This window comes from Perca fluviatilis, chromosome 15 (assembly GCF_010015445.1).
Source record: "Perca fluviatilis chromosome 15, GENO_Pfluv_1.0, whole genome shotgun sequence".
Classification (NCBI taxonomy): Eukaryota; Metazoa; Chordata; class Actinopteri; order Perciformes; family Percidae; genus Perca; species Perca fluviatilis.
Genome location: NC_053126.1, coordinates 1724707 through 1743750, shown reverse-complemented (window position 1 = coordinate 1743750; position 19044 = coordinate 1724707). Strand labels below are relative to the sequence as shown.

Below are 19044 nucleotides of genomic sequence, written 5' to 3'. Positions count from 1 at the left end.
CTGTTTGACCCTTTTATAATGCAGTTCATCATTAATCTCGCAGGTAGCTCAGATAAAGATACAAGTGGAAACAAGGGGAGGTAAGAATACTTCATTTACTAAATCTTAAGAGTGAATCTTGCATTCACTGTATCTGAATCTTATTCACTGTATATCCGTTGCATTAGTATGTTCATATTTATCATAGAGTCACATGTTTATTTACTTATTTGAGCAGAGTGTGGAGATGTCTGAAGAGATCAACAAGAAACAACAATATCAAAGAGAAACCTGAAAAACTGTTTGCAGGACTTCACCTTCAAGACAAACAACAGAAGTTGACACCAGCAGATTTTCTTAAAATAGGTCCACCTGTGAAACAGGACCATGACACATCTGAGAAAGATCTAGCCTTATACTTTCTTCAGAGGTTAATGATGTTAGACTACAGAGCAGATATATTCCCTGTAAGACAAGCCGAAGTCCTGGGGTGAGTCATTCAAAGCCTGATCCAGTGTCTGACACTGTTGAGACAGACAATGATGACTTAGATTTAGAAGCTCTTTTTTAAGCACCACTGTAGGATCAGATAAATCAAAACAGACTCATGTGCATCCAATGGATGTTCAAATGGCAGTATTTCCTGCTCAGACAGCTTTTTAAGCAGAACATGATTACAAAGCTATCACAATGTCAATATGCCCTTACCGTTGCTTCTGTTCCCTGACCCATCACAATGGATATTGACTGTCCTCTGTGGACATTCAGACAAATAAGAAAAACATGAAGATAACTGAAATCAAAGATAATTCCAAACATTGTCACCACAAAGAGTTTGCCCATCTGCAAAGCTGAGACAGCCATGGTGTTCTTCATTTCTCCTCCTGGGTTCACTATCTCTGTCTAAATCTCAGCTGATGAACACTTTTGATCAACGCAACCCTCACAACACCTCCTTCCACAGAAACTGTCCAGGTAGCACCAAGTCTCCACATCTGTGATGGATGGTGTGGCAGAGATTGCCTGGTACTGCCCTGCTGGAAAACCCAATGATGCCTTCACTGACTGCATTGCCTTCCGTAATCTTCATGGTGATGCTCTGTCAATTGAAAAACAGCGTGACATACTGAGTCAAAAATCTTCAGTCAATGTCGTTCTTATACCAACTCTGGAAAAAGTGACAAAAGTTCTGCAGTTCTCACTTAGAATCTCAGCCCTTCTCAAGTCTCCGAAGCCTCTAATTATTCTGTTGGCTGATAATGATCATGGTGTAGTTAAGATGAAAAAAGGGGAAAATACAAAATGGGTCTAAAGGACAGAAGCCTGTCGGATGTTTCTGAAGAACTTAAAAACATAATTAGGAGACATTTTATGGGACCATGATGTAACCTTCCAGCTTCGTGGCATGGTGAAAGGAGGCTCTGGAAATCGAGTGGATTTTTGGAAGATAATGCGAAGTCTGCCAAAAGGGTAAAATCTGATGCAGAGCAAATAATGAATGTGCTAGTGCAAGGGTGGAAGTTTCAAGATCGACGATTTCTCCCTTTGTCACGTCAACCTGTAGCATAAGGGGGTGCAGAATAAAATGAAGAACTTGTATCAACCGCAAGAGAGAAACCCCGGAGAAGGAGTAGAAAAATGTCGAACAGGAAGCTGGAGCATCTGCACGGATCGAATGCACTGCTTCTTGTAGTATGAACCCGATGGTTAGTTTTCATTGCGAAAGCCTCATCTTTGCCATCACCAGAAGAGTATTTCTGAAGTGGACCTCAGATCTATAGATACCCCACCACAGATCTCGTACTCAATTCTCCGATGATGGCAAAGTGGTCTCTCGAAAGTCCTAGCATTTGAGAGAAGCATGACAAAACTGATCCAGTTAAAAGAAAAGAAAACTGAGCTTGATCAAATATCAACAAAACTGAAAACTGAGCTTGATCAAATATCAACAGAATTACAGTCAGCAACTTTTGGCTTGGAGCACATCTTTGAGAAATGGGACAGATCTATGAAACACATAAATGTTTGAAGAAAACGAGTGAACAGCCTGACTGGTCTAAATACCCCTGAGCTGGCTGCAGAGCTGATGATATCAGGACACCCAATGGAGCTGATGGATGGTGATGCAGGTCATGTGCCTTTGACTTGGATCTCTAGTCTTTTAGATGAAGTTCATCAAGAAACTGCAGCGACAAGAGAGTTTTTGTTTTGTCTGTTTTAGGCGCATTACAAAGCAGTGGAAAATCAACGATGCTGAATGCCATGTTTGGGTTACAGTTTACAGTGAGTGCTGGCAGGTGCACCCAAAGGTGCCTCCTGCAGCTGGTCAAAGTGTCAGAGGAGATCAAGAAAGACTTTTCAGTTTGACTATGTTCTGGTGGTGGACACTGAAGGACCGCGTGCTCTTGAGTTGAAGGTAACGCCACTCTTCACCACCGATCAATGAACTGGCAACATTTTGTTGTTGGTCTGGGAAACATGACACTGATCAACATCTTTGGAGAGAACCAGCTGAGATGCAAGATGTTCTGCAGATTGTTGTTCGGCCGCGTTCACGAGGATGAAGAAAGTTAAATTTTCTCCAAGTTGTGTGTTTGTTCACCAGAATGTTACAGATATTGCAGCTGCAGAGAAAAACTTGGTTGGGAAAGAGACGGCTGCAAGGAAAACTGGACCAGATGGCCAAACTAGCAGCCCAAAGAAGAAGTCTGTGATGCTGAGTGTTTCTGAAGTGGCATTACTGCTTTTGATGTGCAGAAAGATGTGAAATACTTTGCCCAACTATGGGAGGGAAGTCCACCTATGGCTCCTCCAAATCCAGGTTACAGTGAGAGCATCCAAGAGCTGAAGACCTTCATCCTCTCAAAAGCTTCACAGTCTGCTGGGACTACTCTCTGAATTCAAAAGCAAAATTAATGACCTGTGGAACGCCCTGATGAAGAAAACTTTGTTTTCAGTTTCAAAACACACCTTGAAATTGCAGTGTATTGAGAAAACTTGAGGTCCAGTATGGGAACTGGACCTGGGCCCTGAGGAGCCACATGTTGACCATTGAGAACGCTTCATACCACAATTGAAAAATGGAACTTCGACAAGGTCGAGGCTCAATTATCTTCATAAAGAAATGTACAAAACCTATGGAGAAATCAAAAAAGCAATGACAATATACTTTGATGATGACAAAGACAAAGAAATGTTGGTTCAGTGGCGAGGACAATTTGAAACCAAAATCAAGGAGTTTCATGATGAACAAGTGAGAGGAGTTAAAAGAAAACTGGATGAAGTCATCCAGCAGAAGAATGCTTGTAAAAAGCTGGATGAGAAGAAGACAGAGTTTGAGAACAAGCTGCTACAAAAGAGCAAAGAGCTCGCTCATCAGTTAAAGGATAAGGCAAAAGATGAAGAGGAGCTTAAGAAGCACTTCAACTCTGTCTGGAGTGACTTGGTCAGTGAACTAACTGCAGATATAAAACCTATTGAGGACATAAACTATGAAAAAGATCAGTCAACTATTCTTCAGGAGCTTGGTTTTGAATGGAGTCGTATAGCTGAATCTGAAAGCAGTGAAAAATACAAAAACATATCAGAAGTTGGTGATTACAGTAATTATGCATCACATTCAAACAAAATAGAAAAATATTACTTTAAGTGGACAGGTCAGTGTGACCAGCAATTGATCAGATCCCTCATTGACGATGTTGAAAAACAGTCGCTTGATGCAATTAAGAGCAAACCTGTCGCTACAAGAGGCTACAGTCCAACTTATCTTGCAAGAAGTGGCCAACAATGTAGAAAAAAAGGTGACAGAATTTGAATCAAAGAGGAACTATGCTCAAAGAAGGAATTTTACAGTTGATCTCATACTGTATGTGTTTCTACAGAGCAGAGAGTTGGCTTTCAGAGTCCCACAAGAAATTCAAAGGAAACAATGATGTACTTAGTTACGTGAGAAAGCAAGAAAATGCAATATTACAACATTTTCAGAAGCTTCTGCAAAGGAAACTCATCTGCTGTTGTGCTTGGAGAACTGATGTGTGAAAAACTGAAGGCTTCCACTGTTGAGGCTGTCTGTAACAAGACTGCCATGGATCTCGCTGGAGAGATGAGGTGTACTCTCCCAGCATTCAGTGGGAACAGGCTGAACTTGGAGAAACATTTGTTAAAGTCACTGGCTGAGAAAGAAGACTTTGATGGTTTTATCACCTACATTGGGAAGCCAAAGGAACAAGCAGAGGCTTTTATAAAGAGGAAGTACAGAAATACATCTTCAGAGACAACAAAGATAACGGCGAATATACTCAAGAAAAATGTTGAAGACATCAAAACACGTGTGAGTCAAGCTTTATTTGATGCTACAGAGAAAGTCAAAAAACGAAGAGGAGACCTAGATATGTGGGTGAAGGAATTTTCCAGTTTGTTAAAAGATCAGCTAACATTCAACACCATCTGTTGTCAAAACTTCAGTGACATAAACAATTTTGACTTTCTAAAAGAAGAGACAGAGAAAGGCCTTGTATCTGTCATAAAGGAAGTGAGCAGCCTCTCACTGGATAAGATGGAGGAATTCAGGATGAAGCCTGATCAAATCCTCATCGATCAGCTGTGTAACTGTTGCTGGGTAACGTGTCCATTCTGTGCAGCTGTTTGTACCAACACATTGGAAGATCACAGTCCTGGTGACCACAGCGTGCCCTTTCATCGATCTGCTGCAGTCAATGGTGTCCACTACAGAGACACAGAGATACTGAGTGTTGATTTCTGCACAACAAAAGTTGCAAGTGATAGAAGTTTTACCCTGATGGAGTTTCAAAAGTGCTCATTCCCTTTAAAGAGTAACCGAACTGCTGGCCCACGGTTTGCTAACTGGAGAATCACCCCTGATGAGTCTAAGATGAAATATTGGACATGGTTTGTGTGTCAATTTCAGAAGGAACTGGAAGATTACTATGAATTAAAATTCCAGGACCAAGGTGAAATTCCGAGTGAGTGGAAAAACACCTAAAGAAGAAGCTATCACAAGTCTGGATGAAATGTTCAACCTGTGAGTGAGCCAACACAACAACCCTGCCGAAAATCATAATGATACTTGTTTTTCCAACACATCCTCATACCTAAATGTCATTTCTGCCCAAAAAATATTGCGTGCTTGGAAAGTTTTACCCTGATCGACATTCAAATCGGAGTATTCCTTACAAAAACTATCCAAGTGCTGGGGAGAAGTATTCTTCATGGCAGATTACTGCTGACATACTGGAAATGGTTTGTCTGTCGATTTCAAAAACAACTGGAAGATCACTATGAATTAAAATTCCAGGGAAGAGGAGAAATTCCCAGTGAGTGGAGAAACTACAGTAAACAAGAAGCTATTAAAAGTCTGGATGACATGTACAATCTGTGATGGCCAGAAACAACCAGGACCCTACTCAAAGTAACAGAAAGCCCTAAGTGCCTTTAGCTGTTTAAAAGAAATATCAATTATTTATTTGATTAATGTGCAACAATAGCAATAATGAAGATAAAGTGATTCCAAAATGAATGAAAACAGCCACGTCTATAATTTATGTAGTTAAAACAAATTAAGTAGAGAGTGAGGTGCAGTATACATTTTGTTTTTAATTGAAATGTTTTTTCTTTATTTTATAAGATGATGAAAATGCAATTTGTATGTGAATATTTAAAGAAAACGTTTCTAAGTTATCATATTACATATAATGGATGTATTTTTCATTCCTCTATAAACAGGGATGTAAGCGAAGATTTTAGTTTTGTTTTTACCTTTTTACTTTTATGTGAACATCTCATTAAACGGACATGAGATGAAACTTCGGAGTGTGCTTAGAAAAAAGATCAGTGTATATAATTATTTCTGAGATATTTTTAGTCATCCAAAGATGTGTATTTTTTAAATACAAGATGCATGACAATTTTCTTTGAACAGTTGTTTAAAGCTATAGTGCGTAACATTTTTGATATTAATGAACGTCCGTTACATTCAAGCCATTGCCAAATGAGTTGCTACAACGCTAATTAAGACGATCAGCTCCATACAACTCTCTCAGTATCTCTCAGTATGGCTATGTTCAGAAGATTGTGGCGTCCGGCGACTTTCCCGCACAGAAACTCGAGTGAAGATAGTTACCGCTTCTGCGATCACGGAAGGCTTTTATCACGTGGACGCACTGACAGTTTTGTCATTACTTAGAGTTCCTCATCAAACTACGCCCTATAGCTTTAAAGAGTGAAGAAAGGTGCAGGATGTTGAGCTGAGACAAGTTGACAGATGTATAATTAAATTCATTCAAAACAGGAGATCTCATTAAAAGGCATCATAACACACAAGTTTTGTATTGATACTAATTTAGTTTTATATAAATATATCTGTAATTTTATTTTTCTAAACAGTTTTTGAGGGGTTTTAAAAGAATTTATGTCACATAACTAATATAAAGAATGAGTTATAAGGTGGACTTATGAAATTGTTTGATAACGTTTTGTTGATTATAAAAAATACATGAAACTTGTGAGTGAGACTTCTACATAAAAGGGAAAGAGCTGTGAGAAGTTGATGATAGTGTAAAAGAGAATGAAATCCTTTTCATTTGTTTTGTCCACCTTTTTAGCTTTTGTCCAACTTCTGAAAATTGTTTTTACACAAACATTTCTCTTCATATTTAGTTTTTTATGTTGTTATTTGTTTACTACTTTGTATGTTTTTCTCCAAGATGTTGATGGATGATGCTTTATGTTTCCTAAGTACTTGGAATATTCAACTATTTTATACTTCATCTAATTTTAAATTATCTTTTTACTGCTACTTATCACTCCTACTACTACCATATTGGGATTGTTTTTGTTGTTTGCTTAATTAGACTCCTGTTATTGCTACAATATATTGATATCCATAATTACTAACAGAAATATCAGTCTGTGTAAAAAATGGGTTATTTTCTTTTACTGTAATAAACAGAGCCTTTTATAAAGTCATTGGTGTTTACACTTTTCTGTTATTAACGAGCAACAGACCAGATTTTCTATCCAGTTTGTTAAAAGATCAGCTAACATTCAACACCATCTGTTGTCAAAACTTCAGTGACATAAACAATTTTGACTTTCTAAAAGAGGAGACAGAGAAAGGTCTTGTATCTGTCATAGAGGAAGTGAGCAGCCTCTCACTGGATAAGATGGAGGAATTCAGGATGAAGCCTGATCAAATCCTCATCGATCAGCTGTGTAACTGTTGCTAGGTAACGTGTCCATTCTGTGCAGCTGTTTGTACCAACACATTGGAAGATCACAGTTGATACCACCGCGACAAGCGTGCCCTTTCATCGATCTGCTGCAGTCAATGGTTTTCACTACAGAAACACAGAGATACTGAGTGTTGATTTCTGCTCAACAAATGTTGCGAGTGATGGAAGTTTTACCCTGACCGAGATCCAGAAGAGATCGTTCCCTTTAAACAGTACCGAACTGCTGGGCCCACGGTAAGCTAACTGGAGAATCACCCCTGATGAGTCTAAGATGAAATATTGGACATGGTTTGTGTGTCGATTTCAGAAGCAACTGGAACAATATTATTACAAAACATTCCAGGACGATGGTGAAATTCCCAGTGAGTGGAAAACACACTCTAAAGAAGAAGCTATTAAAAGTCTGGATGAAATGTTCAACCTGTGAGTGAGTTTTAAAAACCCAAGACCCTACTAAAATATCTTTTTCTGTTAAAATCAAAGAATAACAAATCAGCATTTACAGATAAATGCTTATTTTTTAAGGAAAAAACAACATGTAAGTTTAGGATATGTATTTCTAAGTAATAATAGGTTAACAGCGAAATTAGACAAGACAAAGACAAATGGGCTGAAAGTGACTCCTATTGCATTATTATTTTACAGGATGCACAAAAACTGGATGTGACAGTTCAATTACATGGAACTTTATTTCAGGAAAACACTGTCAGATATTATGTAAAAATTACTTTTTTATTTAAACTCTTTTTGTTACATATTTTGACTGTTTTAGATGTAGTTTTATGTTTAACAATGGGGGTGAATTGATTGGATATAAAAAAAAACTATTCTATTTTCATTAGATTTTTTTTATGTTGAACTCTCTAGAAAGGTTATACTGTAACAACATACCATGTTATCACTTCTGTGTATCAATTTCTAAGATATATATTTTAATTGTTTTTTAGAGAGGGAGAGAATATTAATCAACTCTTATGTTAAATCAAAAAACATTACATTTGAAGTTCTGAAGTTCAACAATATGGAAAAAGTTGTTTTTTAGAAATGCTGGAATGTTTAACAATAAGGAATGTATGCCGTGGTGTTTTCTAAAAATCTCATCTGAAACCATAGCAAACTAATATTTAATATTGTTTTGTATTTTGTATGCTGGAACTTTCTACTTTTGAATTTGAATGTTTATGTTAAGGAATATATCAGCAATACTTGTTAAAGGATGCTTTATGTTTCTAAGTATTTATATCAATGTGTATAATGGGTCATAATGAAAATAAAATACCTTTACTATACATATTTAGAAAAAGACAAGATTTCTTACTGATGGTTTGTAAACTGCATACGATCCAATGCCTTTTCTTTTACAATTAGGAAGTGTTTCATAGTGTCATTAGATCTACCTCAGCTGATATGGGGTATTCACTTTGACTGTATTATAATATAATATAAGCATTGGTAAAATATAGAAAATGTGAGAGAATACCGTGGGCAGGTGTGTGAGATAGGAAGCCAGGTTCTTCCTCTTCTCCTTTCTCTGGTTGACTCTCCAGACTAATCACCAGCATTGTTAAACTACAAATAAAACTGGAAAATAAATGCAACAACTTGTAATTGCAAAAATAGTAATTAGAAGTTATTAGGACTACAGTAAGAAACATAAATTATTAGATTGGACAAATATGAGATTTTGCCACCAACATGTGATTCATTACAAATTAAGAAAGTTATGTAACTTGTGCTCTTCAGAAAATAAAGGAAAACCAATTTGACCTTTCACGGTAGAGTCTGATACATACTGAATGTATGATGTATTTGTCGCAAAAGTAGAAATGAAATAAAACATGCAAAGAGAAAACAAGTAGTCTGCACCTGCTCTGAGATGGTATTTAGGAGGTTGGTATTTAACTGTCCACGTGTACATTCCTCTGTAAGCATTGTGGTGGCAAATTTTATTTTAACCATTTGTTTAATGATATTAACCATTTGTTTAATGATATTAACCATTGGCTTGATTGTTTTATAACGCACACAAGATTTAGCTTCTTCGTGTGTAGATTCAAAAGGCTCCAAAGTGAAATAGTTGGCAACCGTGAACTATAGCCCAGTAGAATTATTTAGTTCTACTAGCCTGAACCTTCTCACATTGTTGTCTTTGCTTAGATAGAAGTGGAGAAGGCCGATGACTGTTTACGCAGTAAGAACTACGTGAGTTTCTGTCTCCTGAGATAAACTGTTGTTTAGGCTAATGAAAAGAACAAGAGCAGAGTGCAAGGTGAGACAATGGTTTGACTTTTCATGATGTCCTCTTTTCAACTATGGCCATACTAAAGAATACATTTAGAGGGGTGGCTTAACAGAGTTTCTTCACTATATGATGTGTGGATGTTTCATACCCGATCTCACTCGAGCAATAAACAACACGGGTTTCTACCGTGCAATGTGTGCGTAGTGAAATTTCTACGTGCATTACAGACCGAAGCCCCAATTGAAGTCATGGGGACCGGTGCGTTTATATGCATACGCGCTTCAGCGTCTACGTTGTGTGTTATCGCGAGAACAGCATCACACACAAAAATATAGATATGGTTGGGTTTAGAGAAAGAATGCAGGGGAAAGGCTTTAATAACACAAGAAAATCACAAAAACACACTAATAAACGGTTGGGTTTAGGAAAGAAACATTGGGAAAGGCTTAACAAAAAAACACTATAAAGTCATACGCACCGCCACATAAACACGCTAATAAACGGCCTAAAATCGCGAAACACGGGACGAACCCCGGTCTCCTGGGTGAAAGTCCTGTGTCCCTTCATACTATAAACGCAGTGGTTTCCATTACTGTAATTGGACGCTCTGCGTATCTGCTGTCTTGCGACAATTTCAATTCAGCGTACACATTGCACGTATTTCACAGGTGGAAACCCGTCCCAGACAGCAACCCAACATTGAATAAATATTGATTTTCCATCGGAATCATCATTATGGTTGATATTGAAATTTCAATGCAAAATAAATGTTGAATCACCATTACAATATCGATGAAACCTGACGTTATTAATGTTGATGGCAACAACATTGGAACAACATTGATCTGTAGTTATCTTTATGATTGATTAAGCATTGATATTTGGTTTATCGGGCGATATTGCCAATGTGTTGAAAAGTCATTGATTTATAGTTGACCGGGAAACGACCTGTTGTTGAAAAGCCATCGAAATATAGTTGACCGGGAAATATGATTGAAAATGCATTGATATATAGTTGACCGGGAAATATGATTGAAAATGCATTGATATATAGTTGACCGGGAAATATGATTGAAAATGCATTGATATATAGTTGACCGGGAAATATGATTGAAAATGCATTGATTTATAGTTGACCGGGAAATATGATTGAAAATGCATTGATTTATAGTTGACAGGGAAATATGATTGAAAATGCATTGATATATAGTTGACCGGGAAATATGATTGAAAATGCATTGATATATAGTTGACCGGGAAATATGATTGAAAAGTCATTGATTTTTGGTTGACCGGGAGATCATCGGGTGGTAGACCAACGTACTGCACCGGACACATCTCATTTCTGGACTCTTGGGGCGAATACGATCAGGTAAGCTTGCTTAATATGTAATGTTCGATATGAATGAATTGTACTAGCTAAATCAAATACTGTTACTCGTTAACATGATGGTTAGTGTCCATTATGCTTTTGGATTCTGCATCAGACAACTTTTAAAAACAGCTAATGTTAGCTAGCGTTAGCTAACATTCGTTAGCGTTAGCTAGCAGTAACAGTCTTAGAACATGGTACAGATGAAGTTGGAAATGTTTTGGCAAGGAAATTATTGGATATGACTGAATTTCCATTTTTAGTTGCATTATAGCTTTTGGGTTTTGCTGAGGACAACTTTTAGAATTCGGTCATGTTAGCTAATGCTAGCTAACGTTAGCTAGCGCTAGCCTTAGCCTAAATATCCATTTTGAACTGATGTTTGGCAAGGATGTGACAGTATTTGTTGCTCTAATTGTGTTGTAATGTGTTTGTAGAGAGGAAAATGCCAGGCGGAGAGGGATGAAAAAGAGATCACCTGCCGGAGGGACTGAAGCAAGTAAAAGGGTAACCCTTCGATTTTGAAAAGTGATTTGAATGTAGGGAAAACATGATAGGCTAGACTACAACACTGGACAAATTGCCTTATATCCGATCATTGAAAAATACTAGGACTAGTGAATTTGTTTCCAAGTGTGTATATATGTGGGTGTTCTGTTTAACTTAAAGGCTAATTTGTTTGCATTGTGGTTGTATTTTCTGTTTTAGATGCTCATACACAGCAGATGGGGACAGCCAGCGTCACCCAATTTACTTTTGCCCAGGCTGTGCAACAGTTGCTGCGCTATCGTCCAGACCGGGCAGGATGGACTGGACGACAAAGCAGTCAGACGTCAGAGGACCATGAACTGTAACTATGCTAAAGAGGACAAATAATGAAATAAGAGGCTAATAAAATGAATTTGTTTTTACCTTAAACAGTGTGGTGTGGTCTGTGTTTTAGGCTAGGCTATAGGCATAAAAGCTTTCAAATGTTCCATCACTTTTTAACATCCTGGCTGTAGATAAAGCAGGATATTCATTATAGGCTATTTAATTTAGGGCATTACATTTTTGTATGCCTAGCAATACTTTTCTATGGCTTAATAATGATTGAAATTCCATTGAAATCACGTTGATCCTTAGTTCAGTTGAAATTTCAACATTGTTTCAATATTCCTGATAATTGAAATACCATTGAAATTCCGTTGATCTATGGACAGGATTTCAACGTTGTTTCAATATTAAAACAGGGTGCAAAATGATGTTGAATCAACATCAGAATTTGATGTTGTTTCAATGACTTAATGTTGACAACGGAATGTTGATTTAACATAGTTTCAATGACTGTTTGCTGTCTGGCGGTGGTATTTAGCGCGCTTTCAGTGAGACTGGGCTAGGATGTTTAGACTTTAGGTTAGAAAGACATTTTGTCAGTTGCGTGTAGCACCTTTGAAACTGTGTTTTCTCCATTTGCAAATGTAAATAAATACTCAAAGACCAAACTTTGGTTTAATTCTCAAACAGTCGTTCGTTTTGATTTTATCATGAATATCACTAACTCTGCTGCTTCAAGGAAAACTTCCACGACAGTTTGGCGCGTTGTCCGGCAGCGGATGAATTAACAGAGAAAAGATTCGTGTCGTCGCTGATGACTGGCTATCCAGGGATCAAAAATCACCTGCCTCATACCTCTAAACCTTTAAAAAGGTTTTTCAGAGAGAAGAGGGTTAGAACCGCGGAGCGCTCTTGACTGTTTTCCACTCCGTTAAAAACGAACAGGAAGAGATTTCAAGCAGCACGGTAAGATAAAATTGATTAATTACAATTGGATTGTGAATTCAAGGTTTTGAACAAACATTCTAAACAAGCAACCGTTGCTAAACGAATTGAGTAATGAATAATTGGTGTAATTCTCTTAACTAAAGAGAATAAATGAAACTAATTCTGACTTTTGGGAAGTGAGTAATTTGATATGTGTTGTGGGTCATTTTGGGTAACAAAGATATACCTGAGGTTATGAATGACATCTTTTGGCAGACACAGACATATTTCTGATGCTGGCGGGACAACTGATTGACAGAAAAGACAGACGTAGGGCTGGTCAAAAGTTAATCGAAGGATTAACTAGATTAGGCAGAGAAGCCCAACAAATTAATCTACGAAACTATTAGCACGGTTCATGATTAAGAGGCGGACTGCAGTATAAATAAAATAGTTTACTATTTAAGAGATTTTCACTGCAGGGTCGCACCGGGTTTTGCAAGGTTTGCCGAAAAAAGAACTAAGTTTTGTGGTGACGATCACATCAAAAAAGTAATAGTATACAATAAAGTTTCTGTCAATAAAGGGGAACGAAACCCTCCCGGCCGAGCAATGCATCTGGACCCACTGTGGTGAGATGTGTCAGAAATATGGACCAACATTTTGGAATGTTTCCGATGTCTGTCATAGGATACTGGTCAAAAAGTTTTGGCTTTCCGAGAAACGGATCTTTGTGTACAAAGACACTGAAAATGTTAAAGCAAAATTTTAGAAGAAGTAGAAAGAAAATTAATGGGAAAATCAATAATTAAGACAGAGGATTTCGAGTACAGGAAAAACAAAGAGTGTTTTAAAATATAGATAAAACAGTGATCTAGGGAAAGAATGCAAACATACATGCACTAATAACCTCCTGATCAGTTCTAACCAAAGCCCATTTCTGAGCTTTCTCTAAAAATCAGGAAGACAAGCTGGAGAAATGGAGGGACGAAGAGGACACAGACTCAACAATCCGACAGGACCAACAGCATCCGTCACACCTGCATCGGGTGGAAAGACCAGAGAGTACGTGAGAAAACCATGTTTGAAGCGTTTGTCTGCATGTTGCAACAGGCTGGTGGGCAACATATGGAGCGCGGACCCGAAAAAGGCCGCTCCCACAAAGGACGTGGTCGAGCCAGAGAGAGGCCAAGGCGGGTACCGTGGGCAAAATGGTGAGCCCTACAACCCAGACCAGTGTTGGTACTGCAAGGACTTTGGACATTGGGTATGTAACTGCCTGAAGAAAAAGCAAAAAACAGCTCAGACAAAGAACAACGACTGTGCCTCTGTTTGACTGAGTCCAACAGCTGATGAGGAAGGTAGTGCTACTACACACACACACACTCGCTTCATGCAATGAAGAAATGCTTTGCACTGATACACTGTTTTTGTTTTTGCTATTAGGGACAATTGATAGGTTAGAAAGTTCTGAAAAATAATCAATTCAGTTAAACCATTAACCCTTACTTATCTTCTGAAACCTAGAAGAAGATGCCTACTACTGAGTGTAAAGTTAAAGGGGTTCCACTCACATAACTTGATTATTAGAGCTATAGATTTGACACTGAAGATTATTTGGTCATTCTATTTGGTCAATTGGGTTTACAGATCAAACAGTAAGAGAACAATTCTCTGTTCCTCTCTCCTGTACATGGGAAAAACAATTCTTGGTGTATCAAGGTTCCACTTATTTGGTTTAGGTAGTGATTTAAGGTTTAACCTCAACACCTGACGGATTGAGAATTTCTCCTAATGTTCAACTGACGTAACCACGTTAATCACAGTGTGGCTAAAATGACCTCACTGAGGCGGCGTCTGTAATCAGCCCTGCCTCTGACTGCATGAAACCTGACAACCAATACATCACTCAAGGCTGCATCTGCTTTTTATCCCTCATGAAAAGTTTTTTTGGTGCAGTGCTGTTTTCATGTAAAATGAACAGAATAGCAGCTTGTTCAGTTTAGTCTTAACAATTAGATTTTACTTGAGCCGGTCACCTAGAATGTCTGTACACGTTCCTGATGTCACGGTAAGACTTTTGCTGCCAAAGCTATTGAAGCGTTCTTGAATATGAAACTGTCTCTGCAGTCTTCCCCGATGCTGGGACTGCCGGATCCCTAAAAACAGTTCATACAGACAGACACGTAAATACACATGCTTGCAATGAAGACATGCTTTTTGCACGCTACAAACACTCCCCACACGATAGACAGATCAAATTAGACGCAAAAACAGCACGGTTAACAGAAATAACTTTTGGAAAATATGTCCAAGTATTCAATGTGTTTGTCTGGTGTGTATACAAATTGCCTAGCATGGTGTTAATTATACAAGGGAAGAAAATTGGATTTTTAGTTGATTCAGGAGCAATAATTTGGGTTTAGTGAAGTTTTGTTCTTCAAATCAGAAGCTCTCTGGTAAACTAGTTTTTTCTTTAGAGAAATGGATAGAAGAATGGTTATCTCAGAGAAGTTCACCAATTATTATGGTTTATGTATATTCAGATCCTTAGGATCCTGAACTAGATAAGAAAGGAAAATGTTCATTGTTTCGTTTTTTTCCCTTTCATCTGAGTGTCCTGAAAATTTGTTATGCAGATTGCATTTGAAAATGTCTATTTGAAATTGAAGCCATTCTTTTCACCCACGGGTCTGTCCACTGGCTTTAAAGTTGTGCGACTGTTAAAAATCACTCTTTGGCTGACATATTTTTGTTGCAGCCTAAAAGTATGCATTTGTTTACAAATTATAATGGAACACGTACCATGTCAGTCTGTTAATCTCCTGATTACGGTAAAACAAATTGGGACACCTGTAGTTAAGTTTAAGGAATCACAAATATTACATGCATTCCTTTTGTCACCTTTTGACCCTGATGAAGATTACGTTGAAAAGTGTTTTTTTAACAAATCAAAGGACGAGCATGAGTTTTCTTTTGTCTACAGGCATATACGCATGTCCAGTGGCTGTTACCTTGAGTGATAAACTACAGAAGTTTTTCAGAAATTCTAACTCAAAAGCTCACATTCATGTTTCTTTGTCTCCATCAGAAGAGGAGACAGACCCAGGACACCTTGTGACTATTTGTAAAAATTGACCGACTGGACTGACACTATTGATAATGTGTTTATTTGTCTCCATCGACAGGAGACTATAGAAAACCCATATAACAACCGTATGTGCTGTATTCACAGTGTTCAGTTATTCAGTGAACGTGTGACTACAAACAGATGCATATTCACACGGTAAAAACAACATTTTATCTACTGATGTTTCACCACTTTTTGTCTCAGGTACAGCGTTATCTCTGGGCAAAACACACAAATGTGACGTGGATTGATAGACAAATGGTCAACCTGTAGTCATCAAGCTGCGTTCGGACTACAGGCCCCAGAAACATCAGTACCCGCTAAAACAGGAAGTAATCGACAGAAATCCGACCGTGTTTTTATTGACGGATGGGGTTATAGTTCCATGTTTAGATTCTCCAGCACGTACACTTATTTTCTCAAGTAACATAAATAAGAAGAATCATTTTTATTATGAATGTTGTGTTTCTCTGTTGTTTTGTCTAACGTTTTTCTTTTCTCAGAGTTCCGGTAGAAAAGACAGTAAATATCGTTTTATAGTTCTGGGTGATGGTAAGCTGTACACCTTGACACACCTTTGTGAGAAATACATTGAGTTTTTAATTAATGATGCCATCAATTACAAAAAGAATAAGGGTGTTTATATGTACCCTGGAGAAATCCTTCTTTCTTTGAGAGAGGACAGCCAGAAGAGGAGACACACACACACACTCACTGCACATTCTTTTGAGGAACTGTTGACATTCCTCTGAGATAAACACACACACTTTCAGAGCAGAGTGCTCTGAACACACACACATGGAGCAGATGGACAGAAAAGGACTGAAATAAGGTACCCTTCAAGAAGAACATGGGGGCTTTCCAAATTTGTAGTGTGTTTATTCTTTCTTACTGCATTTATGATTTTCTATTGCATTTATGGTTTTTGCATTTTATTTTTGATGAGAGAAAAGTATGATAAATCACGTGTAACCATTTCTCCCAACATTTACATACACCAACACACTAGTGAAGAGCATGGAGAGAAAGACGAGTGATGCGTTCACTGCTTTCCATGTCAAGGAGAAAATGGTGGTTGGAATACAATAAGTACTAGTACAGAGCTAATATTACTGTAATGATTAACTTACGTCCACTCTTGTGTTCCAATAACAATATACTGGGATGGTAGGTGTGGTATCTAATGCTACTAAATTGGGGCTAATTGGGGTTTTGTACTTTATGTGGTTCCTCATGACCACACAAACTCAACTGATAGATTATTGATGAAAGAAAGTAAATTATTCCTAAACAGCAATATTGTGAATATTGAACAAAGTTAAGTATAAAGACCTAGGCCATTTTTGTTGTGTGCTTTAGAACTTAGGAAAAGTTCCTTGTGGATCTTTTATTACATTGAAGTAATTTCACTTTCCACGTTATAAACACCACATTGGACTAAGACTTTTGAAAGATTATCTAATAGATGCATTTTCTACTAAAGTATGACTTAGGTTTAGTTAAGAAATGTATGCGTGATGTAGGTTATAATGATTTTTGTTATGTTTGTTCAGTATTTCTTCGCTCACAGAAATAAGCTATTTCCAGTGAAACCACACACATAGAATAACTGAATTGTATTTGTGCTCTTACAGCACTTAATGATGTTAGAGACGAGGGGGGGTCAGTTTGATTCTGATTCTTCTCAACTTTCACTCTGTGAGAGCTTTGATAATTGCACTGAGCGTGCTTCAATTGATTTACATTAAAATAACCAAAGGAGGGAAGCATTTGATGGCATTGGATAATTTAATTATCAGCTTTATGGAAAATTTGTCTTCGCCATATGGGTTTGGAGTACTTGGGGTGTATCCATGGGTTGTCAATGGACATACGCATTGGTAGATATGAAATTAGTAAATGTTCACACTTCACACCAGGTTAATTTAATGTTTAAATACATAACACATTCTTTACACAACTTATAAGGCAGTAGTCTGATGTGACATTAACCAGTGACATTCAGATCTAGGGTTTTTAGCAGATTATGTTTGGTCTTTAAATTAGTTTTTTTTGTTTTGTTTGCTATGTCGTTACCCTAATCAAGAAAAAGGGTTCACTTCATTCTTATGGTAAATATGATTGAGCCTTCTGACGTATTTCGTCTTTCTGAATATGATAATAATGTTTGGACACCGTCTCTGATACTGTGGGAGATTGATTCATTTTGTTTTATTCTTTGACGTGAATGCTTGCTACTATTTAAAAGAGGTTTTTTTTTTTCCTTTCCATTTAACATGTAAGTGAAATAGACATGAATATCCATAGGGTTGAATCTTTAAAAGTAAAATTTATTTTTGTGATTATTTTGTAATCAAAAGGGTGAACTGTGGTGGCAAATTTTATTTTAACCATTTGTTTAATGATATTAACCATTTAGTTTAATGATTGTTTTAAAACGCCACAAGATTTAGCTTCTTCATGTGTAGATTCAAAAGGCTCCAAATGAAATAGTTGGCAACCGTGAACTTTCAGCCTAGTAGAGTTTTTTCTTTAAGGAACTCCAGCTCCTCATTTGTTTTAACTGATAAAGTGAAGAAGGCCATAGAACTGTCTGAACCGTGTCTCCTTCTGCCTCCTGAGATAAACTGCTGTTTAGTCTAATGTAGGAGACACAGGAGCAGAATGGAAGGTTGTAAAATCATCTGACTGTCTATGGTATTTTTTAGAAAAGTGGCAGCATGCTAAAGATATTTGAAGAGGGGTGGCTTAACGGAGTTTCTTCACTATATGATGTTTAGATGTTTAGACTTTAGGTTAGGAAGACATTTTCAGTTGTGCTGCGTGTACCTTTGAAACTGTGTTTTCTCCATTTGCAAATGTAAATAAATACTCAAAGACCAAACTTTGGTTTAATTCTAAAACGGTCGTTATTCGTTTTGATTTCATCATGAATATTTCTAAACGCTTCATAGGAAAACTTCCACGACAATTGTTTGATGAAGTGTTATTGATTATAAAAATACAAGAAACTTGTAAGTGAGACTTCTACATAAAAGGGAAAGAGCTGTGAGAAGATGATGATAGTGTAAAAGAGAATGAAATCCTTTTCATTTTTGTCCACCTTTTTAGCTGTTGTCCAACTTCTGAAAATTGTTTTTACACAAACATTTATCTTCATATTTAGTTTTTTATTTTGTTTTGTATTTTGTTTGTTTTTCTCCAAGATGTTGATGAACGATGCTTTATGTTTCCTAAGTACTTGGAATATTCAACTATTTTATACTTCTACATCTAATTTTAAATGATATTTTTACTGCTACTTATCACTCCTACTACTACCATATTG

At 37.2% G+C, this 19044-nt stretch overlaps 2 pseudogenes; both read left to right on the top strand.

Annotated features, from left to right (window-relative positions):
- The window catches only part of LOC120574292, a 2074-nt pseudogene extending 712 nt beyond the window's left edge, over positions 1–1362 (top strand).
- A 22-nt stretch (positions 1363–1384) lies between these two features.
- Positions 1385–7665, top strand: LOC120574290 (annotated as a pseudogene).
- The last annotated feature ends 11379 nt before the right edge of the window (positions 7666–19044 follow it).